Raw genomic sequence first — 9,300 nt, 5'->3', positions numbered from 1 at the left:
GGCCCATTCCTCCATGCAGATCTTCTCGAGAGCAGTGATGTTTTGGGGCTGTCGCCGAGCAACACGGACTTTCAACTCCCGCCACAGATTTTCTATGGGGTTGAGGTCTGGAGACTGGCTAGGCCACTCCAGGACTTTCAAATGCTTCTTACGGAGCCACTCCTTTGTTGCCCGGGCGGTGTGTTTTGGATCATTGTCATGTTGGAAGACCCAGCCTCGTTTCATCTTCAAAGTTCTCACTGATGGAAGGAGGTTTTGGCTCAAAATCTCACGATACATGGCCCCATTCATTCTGTCCTTAACACGGATCAGTCGTCCTGTCCCCTTGGCAGAAAAACAGCCCCATAGCATGATGTTTCCACCCCCATGCTTCACAGTAGGTATGGTGTTCTTGGGATGCAACTCAGTATTCTTCTTCCTCCAAACACGACGAGTTGAGTTTATACCAAAAAGTTCTACTTTGGTTTCATCTGACCACATGACATTCTCCCAATCCTCTGCTGTATCATCCATGTGCTCTCTGGCAAACTTCAGACGGGCCTGGACATGCACTGGCTTCAGCAGCGGAACACGTCTGGCACTGCGGGATTTGATTCCCTGCCGTTGTAGTGTGTTACTGATGGTGACCTTTGTTACTTTGGTCCCAGCTCTCTGCAGGTCATTCACCAGGTCCCCCCGTGTGGTTCTGGGATCTTTGCTCACCGTTCTCATGATCATTTTGACCCCACGGGATGAGATCTTGCGTGGAGCCCCAGATCGTGGGAGATTATCAGTGGTCTTGTATGTCTTCCATTTTCTGATGATTGCTCCCACAGTTGATTTTTTCACACCAAGCTGCTTGCCTATTGTAGATTCACTCTTCCCAGTCTGGTGCAGGTCTACAATACTTTTCCTGGTGTCCTTCGAAAGCTCTTTGGTCTTGGCCATGGCGGAGTTTGGAGTCTGACTGTTTGAGGCTGTGGACAGGTGTCTTTTATACAGATGATGAGTTCAAACAGGTGCCATTCATACAGGTAACGAGTGGGGGACAGAAAAGCTTCTTACAGAAGACGTTACAGGTCTGTGAGAGCCAGAGATTTTCCTTGTTTGAGGTGACCAAATACTTATTTTCCACCCTGATTTACGAATAAATTCTTTACAAATCCTACCATGTGAATTCATGGATTTTTTTTTCACATTCTGTCTCTCACAGTTGAAGTGTACCTCTGGTGCAAATTACTGACCTCTGTCATCATTTTAAGTGGGGGAACTTGCACAATCGGTGGCTGACTAAATACTTTTTTGCCCCACTGTACAGGAGACATTTTGTTACCAGAACAGCAACGTGTCACTCACTCAAATATACACATAAAATCTGTGCTGGGGTGAAACCTTCACTTTCAGACAGAGAGTTGTTTTCAATCTTTGCTCATCATGCACACCTTAGCATGACCTTGGTGAGAAACTTTGGCTCTAATGCAGCTGGCTGTTTTATCATTGATGCCCACTTTAAATTATAGAAATGCTACTGACCTCTTGGGTCTCGAGTCTAACAAAGGCAACTGTGTCTGTAGCTCCATATAACCCTGCTGCTTTGCATTACCCCCTTCTTAGTTAGCGTATTGTCTGTCTTGTCTTAATGTTGGTTTAAAATGGAGCACTGTAACAAAAAAAATAATTTCCCCCAGGGATCAATAAAGTATTCTGATTCTGATTCTGATGATTACATTCAGTTCAGCTCTGTTTTATTTATACCACACCACTTGGATACATATGATATTACAATAATGTCAAAGGAAATATGACAATTACCTTTGTGCATTTCACAAACTCTCACCAAGTTAAATGTTGGTGGCAAGCTTCTTCTACCCTTAAAGTGGAGTGGAAAACCCATCACAGTGGTGCTGTACAGCCATCAAACTCATATCAGGAACATGCAGCTCCTGATCAAGATGTACTTGCAGATGGACAGGGAGGAAAGAGACAAGACAGACAGAGAGAAAGAGGACAAAACACAAACCACAAACTTAAGCCTCGAAAACATTAAGTTACGTTAACTTAAGAGGGGTGAACTACACTAACTTGTTTATTTTGAGTTTGCAGTGCTCGAGTAGGATAAGTCATTTGAAGTTAATATGGTACATCCAAGCAAAAGTTAATTACACTTCATACAAATCCTCTGTTAAGCAGATATTACAGTAGCACACACTGAAAGCAACATTATGCAGCCACAAGAGGTCTAAACACAACACAGCTGAAATAATAATCATGAGCCCCGTGAGTTTTTGCATTTGCTATTGCAGAAGTATTACATAATTCGTAAAAACAAGCACAAATTCAGTAAATTAAATGAAACAAGTTTGCACAACTGCACTGCTCTGTAGGCAGGTGAAATGTGCAGATAACTCAGTGTAAGCAACTAAACCTTTCAATTAGCATGGAATAAGTGAAATGCAATCAATTGAATCATGGAAATACTTTAAATGTCCTTCTTTGGATCAAGTGAGTGCACACCCATTAGCACAGTGGCATTTATAGTGTATGCCACGAGTGCATGTTTATAACATGAAATAGCTACATTTATATGGAGTGAGCCATCGGATGGTTCAGCGTTCAGGGAGCTGGTTACATGCTGATCAGATAGCTGAGCTCTGCTTCCCATTCTACTTTTGGAAATTGTAAGACCAAGAAGTGCTCTGTTAGGATAATATGGGTATGTGAGGTCTTGAAGAACCTGGTCATTCGGGGTTTTAAATTTGAGGAGAAGGATTTTACACCAGTTTTTTCAATTTTTGGAAGTGTGCTCAGCAATTTCACTATGGCACTGCTGACCAGTCAGAGCATCTCAGAGTTATATAGGAGCAGGTTGATGGTAAAGAATTACAAAAGAATTAACAATGCACGGACTCTGGCATCACTCTGAGACAGGGTTCTTAAATTAGATATTATTGCACAGATGAAAGAAGGTGGCCCCAAAGAGTTGTTTTATGTTATCAAGGACTCCAAACTTCTGCTATCACCAAACACATGAACCTTTGGACTACTGACTCATCATCTACTCAAACAAACTGTCAATAAGACAGAAAGCAGCATAGTGTGCTTCCTATAAACCCAATGGTACTTTCCAGTTTCAGTAATAAATCGTTGAGATCACTGGCATTAAATAAAATGATTCTCTTGTCCATCAGTCTTTAAGAAGATTGTAAACTTTCACCAGTTCTGTTTAAACTGTTTCTCTGACAGAAACAATTCACGACCATTTGCAACCATTTTTTAAAGGATTTCAGCTATACTATATTTAGGTCGATAAGTGGCTGAAACGCTTGGATTGAATGAAGCCTTTATTAAGTAGAGGTTTAATTACATCGGCTTTACAGCCTGTGAAACCTAGTTTGTTGATAATGCTAAAACGTACCTGTAATTTTTAAAAAATATTATCATTAAGCCAATTACACCTGAGATTTTTCTTAAATAACTAGAACCTCACCTGTTAAAACAGCAAATGACTCGAGCAAACACTACTTTCTGTTTGACTGAGGCACTTTTTTCATGCAGTTTTGCATCATATTGTCCATGCAAGCCACTGCAAAATTTGGAATATATGCCTGACATAGTAGTTAAGAGTCAAAAGATCAACATGAGCGCAATACATGTTTAAACAGGGAGATGTCCTGGGTGAACTGGTGCACAAAGCTTAAAACATCTGAATGTTATCTGTGGTAAGCCACTCACAATCTGCAGTGGCTCTTAAGCGCATGCAGCATGTTCAGTTCACTGCAGCCCTGCAGCTGGATTTTTAAACTAATAAGGAGGAAGGAAAACGTCACATTTTAAACATAGTATCAACAAAACAAAGACGCCCAAAAGTGATGCTCAAACACATCACCCTCTGCTGAGGCCGAGTACTGTGTCGGTGGTCTCTCCCATATGCAAGTGTGAGGATACGTTTGTTCTGTAATTAGATTAGTCAGGTGAGGCTGTGCTAAACTGGCTCCCTGCAAGCCTCTTAGTGACATGGCCAACAGCACTGACAGAAATCACTTCAAAGGAAGGTCAGACACACGGTCAGCCCAGTTGAGCGAAGAACCTGTTTGGCCTACAACAGGAGATGCAACGCTGCACAGTGCTAACAGAAGGGCATCAGCACTTCTGATCAGTAACTTCCTGACTAATTTTAGTCCTAACGCTCTTTTTGTTTGGAGCCTAACACACAATTTTACCCATGTTGAGAGGGTATAAAAGGTCAACAGGACACATTTGGAAATGACTCAGTATTTTTTAGTCTTAAGCAAACATGTAGGTCTTAAGCTGACAGTATGAAACTGGCACATTCGCGGTCACGTGGTTCGCAAAGCTGTGTGTTTCTCGGAATTACTTTCTCTCATGAAGCAGTTTGTCACAGTAAATTATTCATACTCTGGGAGGGCCTGTGGGAGGAGCAGTAGAAAAGCTTAGACATTTGCCTCTTATGTGACCTCACTTAATTGCTGAATTCATTTGGGAGCCTCTGCAAGTGACATCACTTAGTATTTTCAGGGTCAGAGGATTTGAGCTATGAGGCAGGGAATGCTTGAACAGCATTTGAGAACGTCACGTAAAATGTGGGTTAGGTAACAGGAAACCTCCTGTGACTGTCTGAATACACTGTCCTCAGTGAGCTGCTTCTGATCAGAGAAATGCATGTAGAAGATGGACACACACAGTGATATAAATACAAAAGTCTGTTATTATTGTTGTTGTTAACATGTGATTTTTATTTTTTTTAATTTTGTTTTTTAAGTTTTAACATTTACTCTTGGTTCAAGTATAAATTGTTCAAAATGTAAGTCATATATTAAATAGAAGTATATTGACATCAAGTAGTCCCAGCAGCTCTCTAAGTTAAATTACTGTATCTGTCAAAAGCAGCAATGACCTGTAAAGATACTGCAGCGCCCTCTGCTGGTTACTTGTAGTTTTTTCAAAGCGACACAACAGAATTAGTTGCATATCGACAGAGGTGGGTAGTAACGAGTTACATTTACTCCGTTACATTTACTTGAGTAGGTTTTTGAAAAAAATGTACTTTTAAAGTACCTTTTTTGCACGATACTTTTTACTTTTGAGTGCATTTGTGAAGAAGAAACTGTACTTTTACTCTGCTACATTTGCAAAATTCGACTTGTTACTTTTTAAAAAATAATTAGTTTAACACATTAGATAACATGCCGTCAGTGGAGTTTCCGGTAACTTTTTTACCAATCAGATGTGGCCATGCAGTCACATGATCAGTTTGAAACTGTGGCAGACAGAGCAGCCCAGGAGTTTCAAAGTAGCAGCAGAGGTGGGTCGAGTATCCAAAAATTGTACTCAAGTAAGAGTAGCATTACTTTAAAATATTATTACTCAAGTAAAAGTGAAAAGTAGTCTTCAAAAAAGTTACTCGAGTAAGAGTAAAAAAGTACTTGGCAAAAAGACTACTCAAGTAGCGAGTAACTGTTTGAAATGTCCGATTTATTTTATAAATAAATGCTATCAGACAAACAAAATAAATAAATACACAAATTTTAGTATTTTCAAAAGGAATATATGTAAAAAGATCAACAAAATAAGGCACAACAATTCTAATTTCAAGATTTTCACAACAAGCTTTTTTCACCAATACCTACAGTAAATAATATAAATATATAAACAGTGCAAACAGAGTATGCTTGGGGAGTGTGATCGTGTGTACAGCGTCTCTTTATGTCTGTCTCCACGTTGGTTGAGTGTGGAGTAAGTGCATATGAGAGCATGAGGGTGGGAATGGATGTTTGTATATGTGTGTGCCTGTATGTCTGTGTCTATATGTCAGGTTGGGTGTCAGGCGCCACCTCTCTGGGGACATCTCAGGCCCTCCAAGGTTTGGAGGCCTATCTCCCCCTACCACCACTTCCCCTGCCAGTGGCGGACTCCCTCAGACATCGGTGCGTTGGTGGTTCTTTGTGTCCGGGGATGGGCGTCCAGGTACACACCGGCTCACTCCTTGGCGGCCGCTTATCGGGGCCTGGAGCCTGGGGCTTGCTCGGGCCACTTCGGAGGTGGGGTGCCCCCGGCCTCTCGGCCTGGGGCTCGGTCACTCAGGCACGGCTGGCTGCCGGTGGAGCTCACGGGCGCGTCACTGCAACTCCCCCTGGCTTCTGCTCCGCGGCTGCTGAGTGAGCCCTCATCTGGGACTCTCCTCAGCTCTTTCTGGGACAGTGGCGCGGCTGCCCCTCTGTTGGTCTTCCTTGGTCTCTTGTGTTCTGGGGGCCTCTGGATGTCTGAAGTTTTGATCTCCTCCATACCTGCTTCATGCCCTGGAGGACGGGGCTGTGGCCCCCCCCCCCCACACCCTCTAGCAGATCATTACATGAAGGAACCTTTTAAAAAAAAAAACAAAAAAAAACAAGCGCGTCCATGCTCACAGGTGTACACACGGGTGATCACACCCACAAACTACACCCTTTTTGGCTCCTACCTCAAAGCACACTGTGTTCTGTTGATCTTATGTGCTGCACAATAATGTTTAATATTTAGTATTTACTGTCATATTCCCATATATCATTGTGATGTTGTTTATTCTAGTACTCTTGTTCTCTTCTGCTTGTTTTCTTTTTTCTTTCTCAGCAGGTGATCCAGGTGATCGATATATGCTTTTTTTTTTTCTGCTCATTCTGTTGGTTTTTGTTTTTTGCCCTTCTCCCCCGTCCCTCTTCTCAGCTGTTTCTCTTTCTTTCTCCCCTTCTTTCCCCCAGTCAAGTCTGTCCCGTATTCAGTAAGTGAAAATAAAATAAACAATAAAAGGTGAATCAAATGGACCATTACGGCAAGGCTGGGATGGTCAATTTGGTAAAGTAAATCCGTTGGGCATCTTTCTTTGCCTTTAGACAACAATTCTGATGGCAAAAGAGCCAAACAGGACAGGCCAAAAAAATAAAAAAAAAATAAAAAAAAAAAACCCCAAAAAAACCAGTGCAAACAATTTCCAGTGACAAGATATGCTGTAAACTATATATTCATTTTTGCTCCAAATGGCAGCAGCCTCAGAGAAAACATTAGAACGAGGCAACTTCAACATATGTACATACAAGGCAGCTCAGTTTACCATAAATTGTATGGGTGTGCATCTATTTCTGCAGATTTAGCAAAAATGTGCCATTTCTTAACTCAGTGAGATGATGGTTAAGCTTCAGCAGCAGTTTGCTCTCAAGGTTCTTTCTGTGAAGCTCTAACTGTTTAGCAGTGAACAGGAGTCCTGCATGACTGAGATGTCCTTCACAAGCTCCAGATGCAGGAAGAGCTGTATTGATTTTGCTCAACAGCTTCTTGCTGTGAGGAACGCCATGCAATAGATCCACACCTACAGTGAATGGACATGAAAAGAGATTACATGTTGCTTTTTTATATACAGTACAGATGTATAATTATGATTAATTTGCAGTTCTTGTTGGTGAGACATGTGATTTTATTTTATGTTACTTCAGAATCAGAATAATTTACTAATACTCAAGGAAATTATGTGGGTTACAGTTGCTCCAAGACAGTAACAGACTAAACTAATTATGTAATACAATAGGTTGCAGAATTTGAAATTTTAAAAACAGGACTAATATAACAAATTGCTCAATCATAAATATCAAGAAGACTGACAAGAATATTACAGAGGTGAGAATATATATGACTGACATTTGACTCTAAACTGTGAACTTTGGCATTTGCTATTTTACTGTAGAGCATGTGCAAAAGGGTGTAACTATTGAAGTGTTTACAGTGTATTAGATGGAGGAGTTGTACAGGGAGATGGCCACGGGCAGGAATGATTCCTGTGGTGCTTTCTGGTAATCTCAGTCTCTCGCTGAACGTGCTCCTGTGACTAGCCGGCACGTCATGGAGTGGGTGGGAGGTATTATCCACCTTTGTCCTCATCTGGGACAACATCCGCCTCTCAGACACCACCTTAAGGGAGTCCAGCTCCGTCCCCACAACATTACTGGCCTTGCAGATCAGTATATTTAGTGTGTTGGCATCAGCAAACCTCAACCTTCTGCCCCAGCATGCAACAGCATAGAGGATAGCACTGGCCACAACAGACTCATAGAAAATCCTTAGCATTGTCCGACATAACTTTTGGTCAATCTGAAATACCCTTTGGGTATTATAGTACAAATGAACTTTAACCATCCCTCAGTTTTGCTACTATACTTCCAGATTGCTGTTAGAACTATTAACAAGTATCTCACATTTACCTCTATAAATGTGACCTCTATAAAAACTGAAGTTTTGAGAATTCACCCCAAGATCAGATTGTGAAATGCTCAGGTAAATTCAAAAACACATCTCAGATAGCATGTTAAATGTTAAAGTTCATGACAGTACAGTTAGAAAAACATTGAACAAGCAGGGCTTGTTTGTGTTGCAAGGAGAAAGCCTCTTCTCTCAAAAAAAAGAGCATGGCAGCACAGCTTAGGTTTCCAAAGTTTCATCTGAACAACCACAAGAATTCTGGAACAATGTCCTCAAGACCAGTGTGGAGATGTTTGGCCACATTTGGAGAAAACCAAACACAGCATATCAGTCAAAACACGTCACACCGACTGTCAAACATGGTGGTGGAGGCGTGATGATTTTAGCTTGTTTCGCAAATCCCAACCTAACTGAAATGTTGCAGCGGCACCTTAAGAGAGCTGCCCATAAATGAATCCCCACAAACCTAAACAAACTGAAGCAACAAAGCAAACAAAATGAATCCACACTGATGTAAGACACTAATAAAGTCACACATAAAACGTTGATTTAAACTTGATGTTGCTAAGTGGTTCTACACAATACTGAATCATCTGTAGCGTGTGTGTTGTTTATATGGGGCTAAACTTTAGCTCCATATAAACAACACACAAATGGAGTTTAATTGAATTTTTCACATGTTGGTAACTGAACCTGAACAAACCTGATCGGGGACACAGTAGTTTATGCTATTTCTGCTAAAACTTAGTGTGAAAGTGGGAAAATAAGTAATCTTGAATGCATATAGTATTTTTTTTATGGTAGAGAGGGGTTAGTAATGTAAGACACACTTGTAGAAATATGAATTGACCCATTTTTACACAAAACACACTTTATTTTGCCACGGGGAGTCATTATGGCTCTGAACACTGCAAGTGACCCAGTTCAATTTTTTATCATTTTAATGATAGCAGCTTGATCACAGCTCTAAATATGCTTGTGTAGCATTTATGGGCTATCACATGTATTGTTGCTCAGACAATTATCGAGAGCATTTTGAGTTTATCAGTGTACAGACGTTGGTTGTTGCATGAATGG

Source organism: Aulonocara sp. 'chitande type north' Nkhata Bay, linkage group LG10 (assembly GCF_057382095.1).
Source record: "Aulonocara sp. 'chitande type north' Nkhata Bay isolate Kocher_YH1m ecotype deep benthic linkage group LG10, A_spYH_male_GT1.1, whole genome shotgun sequence".
In the NCBI taxonomy this organism is placed as follows: Eukaryota; Metazoa; Chordata; class Actinopteri; order Cichliformes; family Cichlidae; genus Aulonocara; species Aulonocara sp. 'chitande type north' Nkhata Bay.
This window is presented reverse-complemented; position numbering follows the sequence as displayed.